General features: G+C 36.4%; 1 long non-coding RNA gene across 6 annotated transcripts in view; it reads right to left on the bottom strand.

The window, feature by feature from the left end:
* Nucleotides 1–17,539, bottom strand: part of LOC126647261 (uncharacterized) — a 48,610-nt gene extending 31,071 nt beyond the window's left edge. For 3 of the 6 annotated variants that reach the window (XR_007630542.1, XR_007630547.1, XR_007630546.1), the window contains exons 1-4: nt 17,404–17,539; nt 16,090–16,137; nt 14,615–14,694; nt 12,911–13,058 (exon numbers count right to left, since the gene is read on the bottom strand). This is a non-coding gene — a long non-coding RNA (uncharacterized LOC126647261). Of the gene's footprint in view, nt 1–5,326; nt 5,489–12,910; nt 13,059–14,614; nt 14,695–16,089; nt 16,138–17,403 lie in introns of all 6 variants that reach the window. The other 3 variants (XR_007630544.1, XR_007630543.1, XR_007630545.1) reach the window with 3 other exon arrangements.
* Between the last annotated feature and the right edge of the window lie 594 nt (nt 17,540–18,133).

The following is an 18,133-nucleotide window of genomic DNA, read 5'->3' as shown; positions in this document are numbered from 1 at the left end:
AGTAGATTCAGAGTAGATATGAGGGAGAAAAGTTTTAAGATGAGGGTAGTGAGAACACTGGATCAAGTTACCCAGAGAAGTGGTAGTTGATCACCCCATCCCTGGAAATATTCAAGGCCAGGTTGAACTGGGCTCTGAGCAAGCTGATCTAGTTGAAGATGTTCCTGCTCATTGCATCAGGGTTAGACTAGGTGAACTTTAAAGGTCCCTTCCTACACAGACTATTCTATTATTCTGTGTCTTACTATTTAATTAAGGGAATACCTTGTGCTAGTATTGTTTGCTCTACTTGTCATGACCTAGTGATAACTAGTTGATGCTGTAAAAGGGTTGATCACTCTCCAAAAGCATACTTCTCAATTAAACAGGCAAAAAACCACTTTCTTGATTAATAGTTCTAAAGAGTTTTTCTTCTCACCTTCAGCCAGTCCAAGCAACTCACAACATAACTTGCAGATCAGATACATCCTCAGGCTTTCGATACTCAGTGGTGGCAATTGGCTTACTGCAGGTACCACCAAACCTGCAGCAGTGTCTGCACTGGTGCTGTGTATGTCACTGGGAATTTGGTCTTTTTTAATGAAAAAGCATGAATGGGTTTGGTCATTGTTTCAGATGACCGTGTTTGAGTTTGCAATGTCTTTTTATCCACTAGGTTTTCTTACTTCTTATTTGGGAAGGAGAAGGCTTCCTGCCCATTTTTCTCTTGCTTTGGTCATGGTCACGGTCACCTAAATGTATACAAGAATATACTCATCTTGTGTGACTGTTCAATTGTTTGGTCCTGTGTTGTTTCATGGCAATAGAACAAACTGACTGTTTGTTGTAGAAGAAGTTGCATGCTTAATAATGATGAAAAGAGTAAAATGGTCTTTCCTAGCAGTGGAAATGGTTGTCTAATTCCTATGTTGTAACAAATTTTTCTTCTCCCTTTGAAAATACAAATCAGCATCATTGCATTAGGCAGGTAAAAACATTTTTTATTAAATGGAACAAAAATTAAATTTAAACACTCTATGAATTCAATCTTCTTTTTTCTTTCCCTGAATCTTCGGCAAGAAATTGTGGTAACATTGAAACATGTAACAAATGTCGGTATTTTCTTACATCTACCACTTTCAGTTATTCTTCTACCCTAAATGTGACCAACATTTTTAATTATATTACTTTAAAAATTAGAAATAAAGCATCCTGATAGGATATCTTTTTCAATTTTGAAAGTAAAAAGCAGAAAGAGAAATTTGTAAAAAAAAAAAAAAAAAAGGCAACTTGGTAGTCAAACTGCTATTCTGTTTTTGTTTCCTACAGGTTACCTGGGGTTTATGTATAAAGCTGAGGAAAAATTATTTTCTCCAATAAGTATTTTCTGATTTTTCTGATTTAGCACTTTGGAATTGTAACATGTTCTCTTAACATTTTTGCTATTATTATCATGCTAATCATGTGTGCAAATTAAAAAATTCACCAAGAATAATTTTCAAAAATAATAATTGCTTCCTTTTAAATGTGTTTTCATTTCCAGACTTCATAACCTCCTCCAGAGAATTATACAAGCTTTTCCATGAGCCAGATCTCAGCCTCACTTTTCTTTTTTCTCCAGTGCAACCTTTGGTGAAACAACCCCACTGCCAACTGATTAATATTTGCCTTGGTACCACTTTATACCTGTAACCAGTACAGTGGCATTGCAAATGGAGCAGCTAAAGATGCAATCTAGAGTTCAAATGGAAAAGGAAATTAACCCATTACTAATAGGTGGGTGGTTCATATGGCACTTTACATTTAGTTTGTATTTTTGTAAAGTAAATATTTATATATATTGTTCATGTAATTTATTACGTGTCCACATGTGTGAAATATATGAAGATTATTTATGATCTGTGTCAAAAGGTCACAAACAAATTGAATTTATGGAAAGGGATTGCTATTCCCTGGTGATCATGACAGTATGTGTTTCTAAAAAAATATGGAGACAGATCTTAGTCTGTTTGCTGCTCACCAAACACAATGGCTCTTAAGCTGCTGGCAGCAGCTCTTCACACTAAGTAACGGTATCTGTCACTAAAACAGAGTAGGACATATTGCAGCATCAATTATTAATTCGAAGTAACTTCCTCCTGCATATCACAAGTTGCAGCACCATGCATGAGCAGGAGAAAACCCCTGGGAAATGTAAAGGTCTTTCCTTATCCTCTTGTTCTGCTGCAAGCAGTACCCCATGTCTAGGTGCAGCGTCCTTTGATAAATGCTCTGATGCCCATGTTTTAAGAACATGAGAGAAGTATTCGGTTCAGTGGACACTTTTCTCCTTCTGGGCCAATCTCTCAATCCTTGAGGCCGGTAGAAGGTTGTTGAGTAATACATAAAGTCACTTGATGGTACAACAGGACATCAGTTCTTATTATGAATATAACCATCATAGGGCAGGAAAACAATCATTTTCTTCCCAAATAATTTTCTTTGGTGCCCCAGGAAAATGACAGACCCTCAGCAGACTATAAAACACCATTTTAATAACTCTGATGTTCATCAGTGAAAGGAAATATGAATGTTACCAATATTTGCACATGTTGTACTATATGTCTGGAAAGGTAGCCCTTATCCAAGACTTTTTTGTTGAATTTCTGGCACATTCCAATAACTTTTTCTTTTTGTTTGCATCAAATCATATTCTGCTATCCCTTGTGGCAGACCAAACACATTAATAGTGTTTTCGCATTGAAAGTTGCTTTCAAATGAGCACCAGCATGCTTTCTCTGTACTTTCACTAAACGTTCATATGTCTTCTGTAGGACATGTTAGCATCCTCTTCATTTATTCCTGCAGATTTTGCTGATTAAAGCTAATAAAAGATAGAGTAAAACTTCATATTTCAAAATTACTGGTTAATTATTATGTATTTACCATTTTAACATTTGTGTATAAAAACTGAGATGCTTTAGTGTACTTTGATACATTCATTTTTACAGAAATGTTAAAATGAAATGAGTTAGAATGATTCTGATCATTTTATAATCAAGATACATAGGCTTTTAACTAGCCTATAACCTCATCTTGCAAGGTAGTTACAGATGATACATTAGTTTAAAGTATTTACATAAGCTGTTCAAACACGGTAAACAATCAGCAAAAATTTTAGTTACATCATATTAAGTCTTGAAGTTAGTAAGTCATTTTTAGTGAGCACATACATGTATAAACATTTGGGGAAGTGATTGCAAAGAGTAGGTGATGACCTCAAAATTTCTTCCAGTACTAATAGATTTAGTATGAGGCTCTTTGTTGTTAGACATTAAATGATCCCATCACCAATTAATCTGAATATTTGCTTTAATACAGTTCTTTTATGACTGAAGTTTGGAGATATTTTCTTAGACTAGTTATATTTTAGTGGCTTAATCTCGTAATAAGTATTAGCCATAACTTGACAATATAGATTATCAGAAAGAATGGTTTTAATAAACTTAGAGTTAATTTGCTGGAAAATTATAATTGCTTCTTTTTTAATCAGTGTATGAGTTCACAAAGTGAGAAAATTAACTTTCTAAATATGGTCAAATTCCTATTTCTTCATTTCAGAGAAATTTCCTTTCAATGTACTATTGCCTGAGTGAGGGATAAATAAATGTTAGGCTGTGGTAAATATGGCATCCAGCAAAATTATGTATATTCCTGCTGTTATTAAGAAGAAGTTATCACTCAACATTATACTGCATACTAAATTGGATTTGCCTGACCGTGATAATGTTTATAAACTATGAGTACTCTGTTGTTGCTATTCATAAAGAAAGGGGCAAATCCAATCCTTCTTTACTATAAGTCAGTGTTTTCTTGGGGTTTTTTTTAGTTTTTGTTTTCCAAAAGTTATAAAATCAGGTTCTCTGTATCTCAGCTACTAGGCACATAAATTATCAAACTAGGAGAAGAAGGATTTTTTTTTACCCTCTGGATTGTTCAAGAAATAATTATTTAAGAAGTACACTAGAGGAGAGATCTTCCATTGAAGTGCCTCTGAAAAGAGAGGTGTGGGTCAATTCACATCAAAAGAGCTGCTAATCGGAAGGGCCCAAGGATGAATTTCTAAAAGAAAACCTAATTTTATTTGAGCACCAGTATCTATCACCATCCATTAACATTATTCCAGAGATTCACATGAACTAATTTTATCACAGAAAATAATCAATAATTTCTATTATGATCATAAGTTTGATCATAATTTTGAAATTGTTTTCTTGTCTTGTGGGGTGTTTGGGGGAGTTTTTTTAGCATATGAGTAGCAGATAAAGTCCACAGTTGATTTTTTAACCATAATTTCTCTAAAAAGCAAGCCTTCAGAACTGCAAGTGGACTACAAGGAGATTTTGGTAGTGTACTCAACATATTGAGAAAAACACTTTTTTTCTACTATTATTTGTCTTTCTAAGTTAGTCTCATGCCAATGTTTGTGGTTACTGTCACCAAAAAAAACCAAAAAAAACCCAAGAAATAGGCTGATGAAATATGCTTTAGAAATCAAACCACATTAAAAATTTTATTAAAATACATTCTATACTGAGTCCAGTTTGGTATTGATCCTTCTATTCCACAGCTTCTGCAATGTGGGTTTGACATTACCAAAGCTGACTTTGGTCATTTCTATGTCAACAGGTTTATAATGAGAAGTGGCTGTGTCGACATGGAAGTTCATCCCACATTCCAATGCCAAAGAACTTGCAGCCCCACCCAGGTGTCTCTTGGACCTTAAAAATAGGAATGTTTCAGCTCTGGCCCTCTGGGGGTGTCAGCTAGTCCTCAAGATCCAAGCCCTTGTACATCTCTTGGTTGTCAAAATTTGCCAGGACACATGTCCACCTAAAGAAGTAAACTACCACTGCTGGAAAATGGTATATAAGATGTGTATTACCATTCCTCTTGGACAAAAAGTTAAACTGTTTGCAAACAACCTTCACCTGGTTCTCAAGGTTCAGTGCACATGGAGCTTTAAACTGCTTCCAACACAGCGTTTCTCCTGCCTCTTCTTCCACAGCAAAACTGCTTTTAGATAGCAGTTTCCACAAAAATTAAGTTCATGTTGTATAACAGTACTCCAGACTAATTTTTTTTCCTAAAAGCCCATAATTTTAAAGTTCCTCATATATATTTGTATATATGTAGAAGAGACCATAAACATGTATAGTCTCCTAGACTTAAAAAGTGAGAAATTGCTTACATATCTATATATGTGTGTGTCAGTACATGCTCTCTCCTAATTTAAAGGACTACACAAAATGCTTGTCAGCATTTTGTAACAGAGAAAATAGTGGGAGAAAAAGTGGCTTATTAATACCTGCAGTATCACTGCCACCTGGAGAGGCTCAGTCCACACTGGAGATGTAAAATTTGGACTCAGATTTCTGATGTGGGATGCCAGACCTCCATTTCGATCAGTCAAAGATATCACTGCAGTTTTAACCATCACGCCACACCCATTTGGCATCTGCATAAAGGACTACACAGGGTGCAGAGCAAATACAGTGTTAGTCCCACTGAGCTTAAGAAACACCTATGAAGGGGCAAAAAAATCACAGTTCATCTGTGGATCTCTGAGATCTTTTTTTATAACTTAAAAATGTTCTGAGAGGTGCAAGTATAAAACAAAAGAGTTTCAGTACAGCCAAGATAAAAATAAAAAACACAAATAAAAACATATGTAGACCTTTAGAAAAAAGCTAAAAATTGTCTTCTACAAAACCCAAACACACACTCCCTTGTTCTTCCTGAATCTCATGAGGAAAGGGTGGTTCTAAGTTTTCTCTCCAGATGAAGAACCCATCAGCCTATTCCCATCCAGCACTTCTTCCATTATCCACATTATCCACTTTCTCTAACACCTGCTACAAAATATTTCACACTTGTTCTGCCTCACTCAAGGTACAGGGGAAAAAAGGCACTGGCACCATCAAAGGTTGTGCCCAGCACTGTAACTGACTCTTCCAAAGCAAGCCATCTTTACTGTCCTTGTGTTATGTGGATAAGGGTGTCTGTTTCATAGACATCATTCAAGGAACAGCATCAGTAGTACAGGAGTTGATACTTCAAATTCAGTGTGAAAGAAAGGACTCATGAGATTCCCATGGCCAGTCGTCTTTTATGATTTTCTCTCTCATAATATGTGATATTTTGAAGATGGAGTGCTGCTGCTATTGCACATAAGTAGCCTGTGGCAATGAGTGAGGAAGAGACTTTTCCAAGGCCCACACAAGGAAATGTATTAAAAACACATTTAAAAACCACGTTAGGTGTGTGTGTTCAGATGACTTTTTGAGATGTAGCCTATTGTTAACACCACAAAATCTATTACATACATCTATCATTGTTTAATGTCATACAGCTTTCATCAAACATATGTTGGCCAAGATTATCCTGTCCTTCCAGATTCATGTTGGTACATGTACACCACAAAGCTCAGACTAGTTCTTTCCTTGTCCTACTCCCTGTCAAGAGTGGAAGGGCCTGAAAACTGTTTTATTGCCCCTCAAGTAACAGGTTCACCAAAGGCCTATGGACAAACTTGGAATAGCTTTGTGTCTGTCCATTCAGGGGCCAAACCATATGCTCCAAAAAGGTTCACACTGGAAATGTTCTGCAGCAAAAAAGAAGGTTACATTACAGTTGCTGGATATGTTGTCTGAGACCGTCCTCAGTGGCCCAATCTTCACTAGGAGCACCAGGTGGGAACTCTTCAAGAGTGCAAGAGCAATGCAAAGCATTTGGGTGTCCTTTAGATGTATCTTTCTTAGCTTGAGTCATTAATTCAAGTATGAGTTATGTCAGAATAGAATAGAATAGATCAGAACAAAACAGAATAGAATATTTCAGTGGGAAGGAACCTACAATACTTATCTAACCCACCCGCCTCACCACTTTGTGTCTGACCAAAACTCATGTTATTGAGGACGTTGTCTAACGTTGTCTTAAACACTGATGGGTTTGTGTTTCAGTATTTGAAACCACCTTTTCAATAAAGAAATGTTTCGAAATGGCAAGCATAAACCTTCCCTGACACAGGTGTAAATCATTCCCACATGTCCTGTTGCTAGATGCCAGGATCTCCTTCTTCGCTTCTCCTCCTCAAGAAGCTGTAGACAGCAATGAGCTCACTCCACAATCTCCTTTTCTCCAAACTAAAAAACCCAGAGTGCTCAGCCGCTCCTCAACCACCCAAGCTTAGGCCAAGAAGGACCACAGTGGAGCTTGCCATCTCGTGTTGGTAGGCCTATTTCTGTCTGTCCAAGCGAGTCTCCTTAAAAATGGAAGTTGATTTACAGGACCACAACAGAGTTGTTCCAAAGATCAAGGACAAAGAAGCAGTGTTGGCATGATATGAAAATTATTATTAATAAATTATAAAATAAAACAAGCTGACCTCTTTTGCTCTCCAAAACTGAGGCAATTGTTTGCACCACACTAAGGTACAAATTTCTGAAAGTAACCCAAGGGCTGTACTCCTGTCTGCGGTTCGTGCTGGCCTGTAAAATGATCTGTAATGGAAAAGTGAGCAGCCACACAGCTGCCTAGTGATCCCCACATAGGTGGGCACCATGTCCATCCTGGTGGCTGTTACTTAGTAAGGGAGGAGGAGTGAGTCCACCACAACTACAGATTAACCCTATGTGTCCCAAAGAGGGGGTCATATTCTCTACTCAGAAGCTAAAAGACAGTGAGGTGGGCACAGAATTTATTTCCGGATGCAGAAGATAAGCACTTTAATAAAATATCCTGATTAAGGGAAATTAAATTCTGGTATTATTCCAGGTGTTCTGGAAAATTACTGTTTCCATATTAACCATTTCTAGATATTGAACAAATTTGTATAGCACTGATAAAAAATGTGAATAACCTTATATTTTCTATCCACTCTCACATGGAACAATGCAAGCACTTATACCCTTTTTACATTGGAGATAAGATTTTTCAATATTTACACCACTCTCCAGAAATTATATTCACACAGTACAAAATTTCAAACAGTGGTAATAGCAGAGGTGGGGAAAATCTGGTTTTCCTTTTTTTTTTTCTAGCTTGTTGTTAATTTAATGATATGTGACATTGCTATCAGTGCAGTGCAGTAAAAATTAAATGGTACCCAATGTGCACAGAAACTATGAAAATTTTAAATGACAACAGCAACAACAAAAATTATACTTTCCCTTTTCTTTCCTATGTCCTTTGCATTAACATAAGGATATGTGACTTTGCTATCCATGCACTACAATAAAACTGAAATCAGTGGCCAACGCGCCCAGAGAGATTCTTCAAAAAAAAAAAAAATTTAAAAATTGTATTCCTCTGCATCATGTAAAGGATAGATGCTGTAAGGAACAAATTTTACTTCACTGCCACATCACAAATAATATGTCAGCTGTGAACCTATATTTCTTTCTTATCATGAAGGAGAAAAAAAAAAAAGTACTTCAGAACAATTTCTTCAAATTTCTTTTCCTTTTTTAAACACTACAAATATGTTTTAAAACATTTCTTATATTAGAGTCATTGTGTTTATATATTTCCTAAATGAATGCTTTTTTGGTAACATATTTGTGTCTAACATTACTTACATAAATAAAAATATACAGTCATTTTATGGGATAATAGGCAAACAGACATCTGCATGCAACATTTTCCTCATTAGATGTGCTCATGTTAGCATATTTTTATGACTTCACTCAGAGTACAATGTGCTGATATGAAACCTTCTTAAATATAGTTTATTATGTATGGTAACAACCCAAATGCTTTAGTTATGCTCAGAGAATTGTTTAATAAAGGAGCAGTTAACACTACTGTTGTGTGAGGTGATGTGACCTGGAAGAATATGCCCACAGGCACAGCAGGAGCAAAAGCAGTAGCTCCTCATCTGTGATCAGTAAACTGCTGATGGTCCACAGGTCCCTTCTTCAAGATGATAAGACTGTCACCTCACTGTCCTTGTTTACAGCTACTAAACACCACTGCAAATATTTAGGCATGTATTAGGTGACTTAGCATTTTTTTTCCGCTATGTAGCTTTCATCATCAACACAAAGATGCATAGGTTACATTGAAAATAAGCAGTGGAAGACAGACCTGTTTTAAAGACCATGAGTTTTGAAAAAATCTGATCTATGATTCAAAACAACAACAGTAAATGAAAGGCATTAGTCTAGAAGGCTTAGACCAAGTCTTAATGGGAGTGAGCTCCATCCTTGGGTGTTGCAAACCAATTGTAATGGTTTAACATGAGCACAACTGTCACAGCTAGAAGCCCTCTTTGGAACAGGAGGAACAGAGAGTTCAGGCACTGGCAACATCAGGCCAAGGAGTCTTTAACACATGAGCAGATGAGGTACCTGTGAGTTTAAGTTTCATTAGGATGCATTTGTACAACTAGGCAAAAATCAAGTAATCGGAGGGGTTGATAATCTGGCTGCAAAAATGCACAAAGGCACTGTTTGAGCACTTTCGCATTATGCTGCAGAAGAACCAGGCAAGCCAAGCTAAGGAAACCAAGGGCTTCTGATGAAGTGATTTACACACTGGTCAGTCTGAACACAGTCTGTTCTGATCTGGATGTATTTAAATGCTTTCTTTGCTGTGATTGTAACAATAGAATGAATCCTCCAAACCCTTAGTGCTTTCAGCTGGGTTTGATAGTATTGTTACACCTTCTATGCCCATGCTCAGAAAGATGAATACATAACTGAGAAATTCTCTCTTCTAAAATATTTCTTAAATCCAACAACAAAAGAGTTTAATCAGAAAGTTGCTCCCTTTCAGGGATAGTTCTGCCATAGCTGTTTGGATAAAATGATTGGAAATCAGAGCTACAGTCATTTAAATAATCTGTTAAAAAGCTATTACGTTTCCATAATGCTAGTAATTTTTAAATGGCTCTCGGTTTGATTCATGAACAATACATGAACAGTACATGATTCACATGGGCAATTTTTATTGAGCACTCATCCCCAGAAAAATGTCAGACTGGGAGAAATCTATTGTATATTGCAGCATTTTCATACTTTTTTAGTAGTAGGCTTTAAGGTTCAACTTCTCACAGACCAAAGTTGACGGAGAAGTTGGGGCTGCCACAGAAGATCAAGGAGCCAACAAAGGCTGAAAGATATTATATAGATAATTGTAAAGATCTTGCTGCAGTTCAAGTGCTTTTGAAGTCCTGTAATGACTTCTTGCTATCAGAAACTGTCAGGTTTAATTGACATCAAAGCTTGTTACTAAATCATGAGATCCGTAAGTGTATAAATATTAGTGCTGCTGCTAAGCAATGATTCACCTTAGTATTAACTACAAAAAAAAAAAAAAGAATACTTTGCACTTCTTTGAGAGTAGGACACATAGTGGGCTATACTGAGAGGTGCACTGGTGTATTTGCAGGGAGGATCATGCAACTTCGGGGGATCAGGACCTTCTGCTTTTAATTTAAACTGGCTTGGTGTGAGGGTTGGGTATGTCAATTTTCCTCCATAGAATTGTCCCTGCTGTTATGTATGGACTACATCAATAATCACCCACCTAACTGATCTTAAATTTTCATATAATTTTAATTATTCAAATATTCCTCCAATTTGAAGTTCAGTATAACAGATAATATGTGATCATAAAGGCAGTCACTTAGGGCTTTGAAACCCTTGTAGTAAATATACCCATACTTCATATGCACAGCCACCGTAGATTTGATTTTAAAAGTAGTGTTATTGCTCATTGCCATTTTGAAACAAGCAGTAATGAGCAATATGATCAAAATTCAAAATATTGTTTCTGCTGCGTTATAAGAGAAGTTGAATTATGCAATTTGGTACCAAAGTGGCTTAGACTTGCTGAAAGGGTTCTAAATTATGGTAAGGAAATAAGCAGATATAACCGATGAGCAAGATTTCATATGGATCACAATGGGATTAATGAATAAATATCAGGGTCTTATGTTACCTATTTACAAACACATTTAAAAGTAGAACTACAGCTGTTAGTTATACTTGAGGTACCCTTCACAAAGGAGACTAGGCAGTAAATTGACATGTCTGCACAGCCTCTTGCTTGAGCTGCCTGGGGCACAATATTTCAGTTTTGCAGATCGTCCAGTTAAAGTTCATCTACTTATCAAAGTTTTGAGGAAACCTTAACACAGACTTTATCACATGACACCCTTACAACTCTTCTACCCACCACATACTGGAGGTTCCCTGGGGGAAAAAATAGTGTGGGTAGGATCCTAGGTAAAGTGTACCTCTAGCACACATTAAATTTTAATGAATCCCAGTTGTACTTCATTTTGGGAAATGATTCCTCTTTTATTGTTGAGTTAGTTAGGTCAATAATCATGTTCCTAATATATTTAACAAACCATCAGGATACACGAAATATATTACCAGATAATCCTCTCTGGAATCCACAGTTCAGTTTTTAAGTATTCCTTTCATTAATCTCTGTAATCCTGTGTTGATAGAGGTCAGCAAAACAGTAGCTAAAACCTGTATGATAAAACTAAGTCTAGATTTTGCAATCATTCTTTCTATATTTTTTGCTGCATTTTTCTCAGCTGTTTTTACCCCTAAAGGGATGTGACCAGCATTATGGATGTTGAACATGACAGTGCCCAGAAACCACGGAGAAGGTCTTTACACCAGTACATGAGCCAAGGGCAGAGATCCATCAGTAAACTCACTATATATTCAGAAAATATATGTGAAAGTCAAAACAGGGACTATATGCTAACTGAGATTACATTAGTTTACCTGTGTTCACAGCCACTGGATTAGCAATCAGTGTTCACAAGCAATGAAAGTTAACAATGCTGGGTTTCTATTGTCCAAAAAAATAGTCCAGTGTGTTTTCTCCTTTTCACTGTGGTTTATTTATGGGAAGAATATTACTGCATGCTTTGAAAATATTTCATTTGTCTTTGGCTGATAGAACACACAAAACACTTACTTAAGCAGAAGTATTAAATAATAGTTTAAATGTGAACATTCATGTCATAAATTCTGTGGTCTTTTTAATGTAGGATAAATCTGTGTATTTAAAATGGTCTTTCTTCAAAACCATCTTTTCCCTTTTTTTTTTTTTCCAAACAATCATAAAGGAAACTCTGATTTGTGCTACATGAACAATGCCAGCACCATCTTTGTAATGTTACCCATATGGGCTTCTAATAATAGATAAGCTTTTAGAATTTTGTATTGTATTTCTTAGAGACATTTAAAGTCTTGATAAGGAAAGGCTGATTTCATTGGCCCCACAGTTAAAGGAAAGCAGACCCTAATTAAAAGAATTCTGTTCTGAATTAACTAGTTTGACATGTGTTAATTGACAGTTCCTGTGAAATGGTTCTAATTAAAGTCAATATGTCTTTTTCAATTAAAAGGAAATTAAGAATATACTAATATACATTAACAACTTAATCTGCCTTCAATATCCCATGCATCAGCTGCTTTTTTTCCCGTGTTATTGGTGAACCATCTGACATACATCTTCTACTGTTTCATTATGATATCTCATTATTACTCAACAAGAATACAGGCACTGGTGGATAACCTCTAGAGCAAGAAGAGAACTTACCTCTACTCCATGCATGAAATTTCTTATCACTTGCCCAATAAAAGGTTGTCATGGTTTAGGAATGGTACTAGACAATTCAGTGCCCCCAGTGAAACTCTCCCAAACCTCATGCCACTCACTCACTCCACCATTCCCATCCCCCTTCCCACTCCAGCAGGATGGAGTTGAGAACTGGAGGCACAACAGGTAAAGATCAAAGGTTGAGGTAAGAACAATTCCCTGAAAACAGCAATGAAATAAGGAAACTAACAGCAACAGCAACAATATTAATAACAGAAGTGTGCAAAAGAAAGGGTGATTCACAAGCAAAAATACTCACCACGGACCTCAAGACAATGAAAAATGGCAAACAATGCCATCATATTTTTTGGACCAGAAGCCACGCCCTTCTTCTCGAAAGCCAGAGAATGCCTTCCCCTGGCAATTGTGTCAGGTGCTTTAGAATAAGGTCCAGGTCCTGGTCAAAACTAGAACAAAGGTATTACTTCTGTATTTTCCACACAGAAGGAAAAAAGACCTTTCTCATGATCAGAGATCTCCTTGTTCTTGCATGCTAGGGCAAGTACTGGCAATTAGTGAATTAATTCAAACTTTTTCTAGAAGTCTTATAAGCAGTAGTTCACTGCTGGGCTTTTCTTTCAGTATTTGGCCCAAAGAAAGGCAGGAATTTCACTTTTGAGTACATCTCTCCTGCTCTTTCAGAAATGAATGCAGGGCAAAGTTCTCTGGTGAGAATGGTTTTAATTGTATATACAAGAAGAAAATAAAAAGCATGTCTCCTTGGCAGAGCAGTGCTGAAAACAATCCCATTGTTGTTGCTGGAAATGTGATGCGGTTGTTTTTAGCCACAAAATTAAGCATTCAAATGTGCAGTTGTGTTCTTGCTACCAGTTCCAAGGCTCTACTGCTACTGACTTTACTAACTAAAAAAAGCACCATTAAAAGTATCAGGCCTTATGCCAATAAGAACACTGTCTTGAGTGTATGGTGAACTACACAGAAAAATGACCTCTTCTTGTGTAGACTTTGGTTTTGATTTTTCATAACTTTTCTTTTTTATTTGGGAAATAATAATGAAAAATTCATCTGATACATTTTGGAGAGAGTAGAGTCACGAGGGGTGACAAAGTAATTGACTTAAAAGGGAATTACATGACTGCTTTTTAAAAAATTGCATCATATAACCTGTTAAGGACACAATCTTACTTCTATTATAAATTTTATATTTCATGGAACACAACTTCAGCCATGAATATTCATTCTGATGAATGTTTCACAAAGAGAATATATTACCCAGTCAGATTTTACCAAAACATGACTGTACTCCAGCTGTTTATAGTGGTTTAATTTTTTCAAGTGACTCTTTTAAATTATAACAAAAATATTTGTCTGTTTTCATAAATATTAAAATTAAGCAAATAATAATTTACTTTAACCTGTGATATTATGAGATAAAATTAAGTGGCAGAGAGTAGATTTTTGTAGCTCCAGAAACTGCACTAAAAATGCAACTAATATTCAGAAACTCTGAAATGTATAAAATCATCTAGGAAAATGTGGGTGTTGTAGTGAAATGTTATTTTTCACTTTTGTTTGAAGATGCTGTTTTTCCTGGTATTTGTTGAAATTTATAGTCATTTTAAGAAGCAGCTAGTATCCAAAATCTTTCATACTGTTGAAATAAAAATTACCACAATGCATATTATTGTTTGGTTTTGATTAACAAAAAAATACAGCCAAAATTTTTGGACTGTGTGACCAGATTTTACATAGACAGTTACTTAATTTTTTGCAAAAGCAAATGTCAATGAAAGATCTAAAACTTTGTCCCAAAGCATCTACTACACATCTCACAGTGCCTTATCTTAAGGCTAAGAACAACTTTTAAGAACAACTTTCTTGATCAGCCTTCTTAAAAGCATAGAGACCACTTACACAAGGTTTTAGACTTGGGTAAGGCACTTGATTCCCAGATAAGACAAAGATTTTTAGATAGCCATTATGAGACCAAGAAGTTTCTTACCCAAATCCCCTCATTTGTGCTGCTAGTGGGTTTCCTCAACTCTAAAGGAAGATTTTGAAGGGAAAATTATTTCATAAAGCCTGTAATAAAGAAAAGGAGTAGCTAAGATACTGACCTTAAAAACTAACTGTTTGGTTTTGCCAAATGGAGTTAAATACCCACCTCCTCTTGAAGACCCAAAATAAATGGCCTGATGTTTTATTTCAATATAATAATTCTATTTGAGAAAATCAGGTGCTAAGATAATCAGGTCCTAGAGTCCTCAGTGTCCTCAGGAAAAATACTCATACGTTTACAATAAAAATTGAAATAACATCTTAAATTTTTCCTTTATTTTAAATGCAGAAAAAACCCACAACAGCAAAGTGGACCGGACTCTCTGATGCCACATCTTTGTGTTTATTGTAATATTTTAATATTTCATTACCTCAGCTGGGGATACATTCATCTGTATGTGTATCTAGGACTGTGTATGACTCACAGACACCGTCTTTCTCAGCATCAGATTTTTTTAACTGTTGCCTCAGTATGATGCTGGTACAGATGCAACACTGAACTCAGTTGTGAAATGTGTCTCTAAAGTAACAAATAAACAAATATCTGGTAGACAGCAGAAACTCTGACTGCTTGTATTTGTTAAAATTCCATGGTATTTTGCACAAGTAGAATGCTAATCCCAGAGTCTAATCTGACACCCAAACCCACAGGCCTTTAAAACGTTTTTAAAATAGAGTAAGACTACTTGCAAGGTTCAGTTTGCAGTCCTAGGTGACAACTGATCCTCAGTATTCTCCCTGCTGCTTCTTTTTCCACTGTCTACATTATTTCTCTATTCTCTCTCCTTTAACTGTAGCTTTGCTGTAAACTGCTAGGAACTTATTTCATATATTTCCTCTTTTGGCTGCATTTTATGAACAAGTGAGAGGATAAGGATTATGGCATGTGAAGCACTAGGAAAATTGTTTTCCTCTTCCTCCCCTCGCTAATCCTGTTTCAGTATTTCGACTCCTTGGTCTAAAAGTGGGGAGAAAAGGGGAAAGGAGTTGCATAATGTGAAAACCAGTTGACTTGAATCTGAAAACAGTTATGAATAAGTTCTGTTTGACTCAATAGTGTAATGCATTTCCAGGACATGTAAGAATATTCTTCTCACAGTGCAAACATTTGCGTTTGATGAGGTTGGTATTGGTAGCTGTGGAGTACTTCTTACTCATACAAGTAATCTCAAAAGCCAATTGGGTAGGAAGGAAGAGAAATTATTTGTCCAAGTAAAGATAGTGCTTTATATAAATGCTTTATTATTATTGGTTTCATTGTTGTTGTTATTGTTACTATTATTGTTAAAATAATAATAGTTGTTATTATTATTATTATTATCATTATCATTATTAAGTAAACAGTAGCAATACTCTCTGGGGGCAGGGGGGTGGAGGGAAGATCACTGTGTGAATCAGAGTAGTAATCTTGTGAATTACCTTCCTGTGGATGAAGGTCTAGATGGTTTCCGGTGGAGTCTGACAGCTCTGAAAGTCAAAAACACAGTAAGATCTAAAAGAAAACCAACTGCCAGTTCCTACTAGCCTTCCAGAATGCAGCTATCTCTGCCTTTGTAAAAATGATTGGGGTAGCAGTCTTTCTGTTTATATCCATCCTAACTAGATAGAGCTGCTTGGGGAACGAACTGCCATGTTCTTGATGCAAGCCAAGCACATCTTATGAATTTTACATTCCAAGAGAAAGTTTGTCTTGGCGACAAATTTGATTGAGAAACCAGCAGGTGGGACATGAGGTGATGTGATCCATGTAAAAACCTCTGGTTAGCAAGTTTTTTCTCTTTCAAGCATCTCTCCTTCTTACCATTTTTCCTTCTTCCTCTCTCTCCTTCCACAACACTTTATGTAGTCACATTTTCCTAGCTGTGAATGCTGTGCAAGTTACACATCCTCTTAATACATGCATTATAAAACATATTTGGTTTTGTTCTTAGAACAGATAAACATGTTTTCAGTGTGGATTTTCTAATGAGCTGAAAAACAAAGACATTTGAGGTGTTTTTAATATCTTGTTGGCTTCACTATTGAGAACTTTTGGCCCCAGGCAGCCTCCATTTATGTACCATGCCCCACATCTTTTCTGTTATTGTTAATTGAATATTCACATTACAGTGTTCCTGATCCTGACCCTTTCTTTTTCACATGAATTTCGTACTCAGTGGTATCGATTTTTCTGGCACTCTTAATATTATCATTCAAATAATTATTTTGTTAAAATCATCCCCATCACTGACTGCAAAAACAACTTAAAACTGAGAATGTGTCTGCATCTCTGTGTTTCATTCAGACAGATGGATCAGTACAGAAAATAACTGTGGCTAAGAAGGTGTACCAGTTTAATCTCCTATATTTAAGTATTCACATTTTTCTAACCTTTACTTTCATGCCTTTACATTTTGGGCTAATCTTCGTGGTCTTCACATTTGCTCCAAGACATCATTTTTAGAATGAAGTTAACTAGAAATATATACATTTTTTTTAACCATAACAGAAATTTCATCCAAAACAACTAGCTGTTGGTAATTAAAACACAGCATGGAGCAACTTTCTAAGAATGTTTCCTTCCACTATGACAGAGACATCTAATTAGAACTGTGCCTTGACTGAGATTTTGATAGCTATATTCAGGTCATTTTGAGTCCACAGCCAGGGAAGACTGTGCTGAACACATGCATGGATGAAACTGTTGCTGAGTGGGAGGTGAGCAGAAGTGTTAACAGGCAAGGAAGGCTGTACCTGTTTTGATTAGCCTCTGCAGCTCCTTGTATATTCAGCAACAGAAATCCTGTTGGGATGCTCTTCGATGCATTCTGCAACTCCTGCTAGTTATCAAAATGGCCATCCAAAATCTGGCGATGGACTGAATTCATATCACCTGAAAAGAAATTTTAGTCAACCTTTGCACATTTTTTGGCAGCCATGTGACTTTTCAAAAGTCAAGAAGATGCAGAAAGAACTCAGTTGTGCATGGGTTCATTCTGAGACCTTCCAGTCCTACTCTAGCCCAGACAACCTGTGAGCAGAGAAAACTACACAATCCCAGTTTAGGGGGTACAAACTGGAACATTTATTGAACACAAGCTTCACAATATAAAGGTCTGGTGGGCAGGACATGTTAATGAAGGGGACGGGTTATGTCAACTAGAGGACGGGTTATGTTAACTAGATGACTAAGCAGTTCTCTGCTAAGGTAACACAAGGTGGTTAGTATTTCTTTGTAGCAAGGGGACACAAGGGTAGTGGAACGAAGGGATTTCTTCACCTTCTTGCAACATCACTTTAAAGCCTTTCCATATCTTACTAAGTGAGACAGAACTATCAAACATAGTTAAACGTTAACAGGTACAGTCTACACAGTATCTCTTGTAGAGAGGCTTTTGGTTCCCAGAGCAAGGAGTTCCCTCCAGCTCCCCCTGTCCATGGCTTGCTGCTTAATCCTGTCAATTCTTTTTCTGCTGATAGCTGA

The sequence above is a fragment of the Myiozetetes cayanensis genome, unplaced genomic scaffold (assembly GCF_022539395.1).
Source record: "Myiozetetes cayanensis isolate MyiCay16 unplaced genomic scaffold, myiCay2020 scf4, whole genome shotgun sequence".
Taxonomy (NCBI): domain Eukaryota; kingdom Metazoa; phylum Chordata; class Aves; order Passeriformes; family Tyrannidae; genus Myiozetetes; species Myiozetetes cayanensis.
Note: the sequence above shows the minus strand (reverse complement) of the source record. Positions and strands in the feature narration are given on the sequence as shown.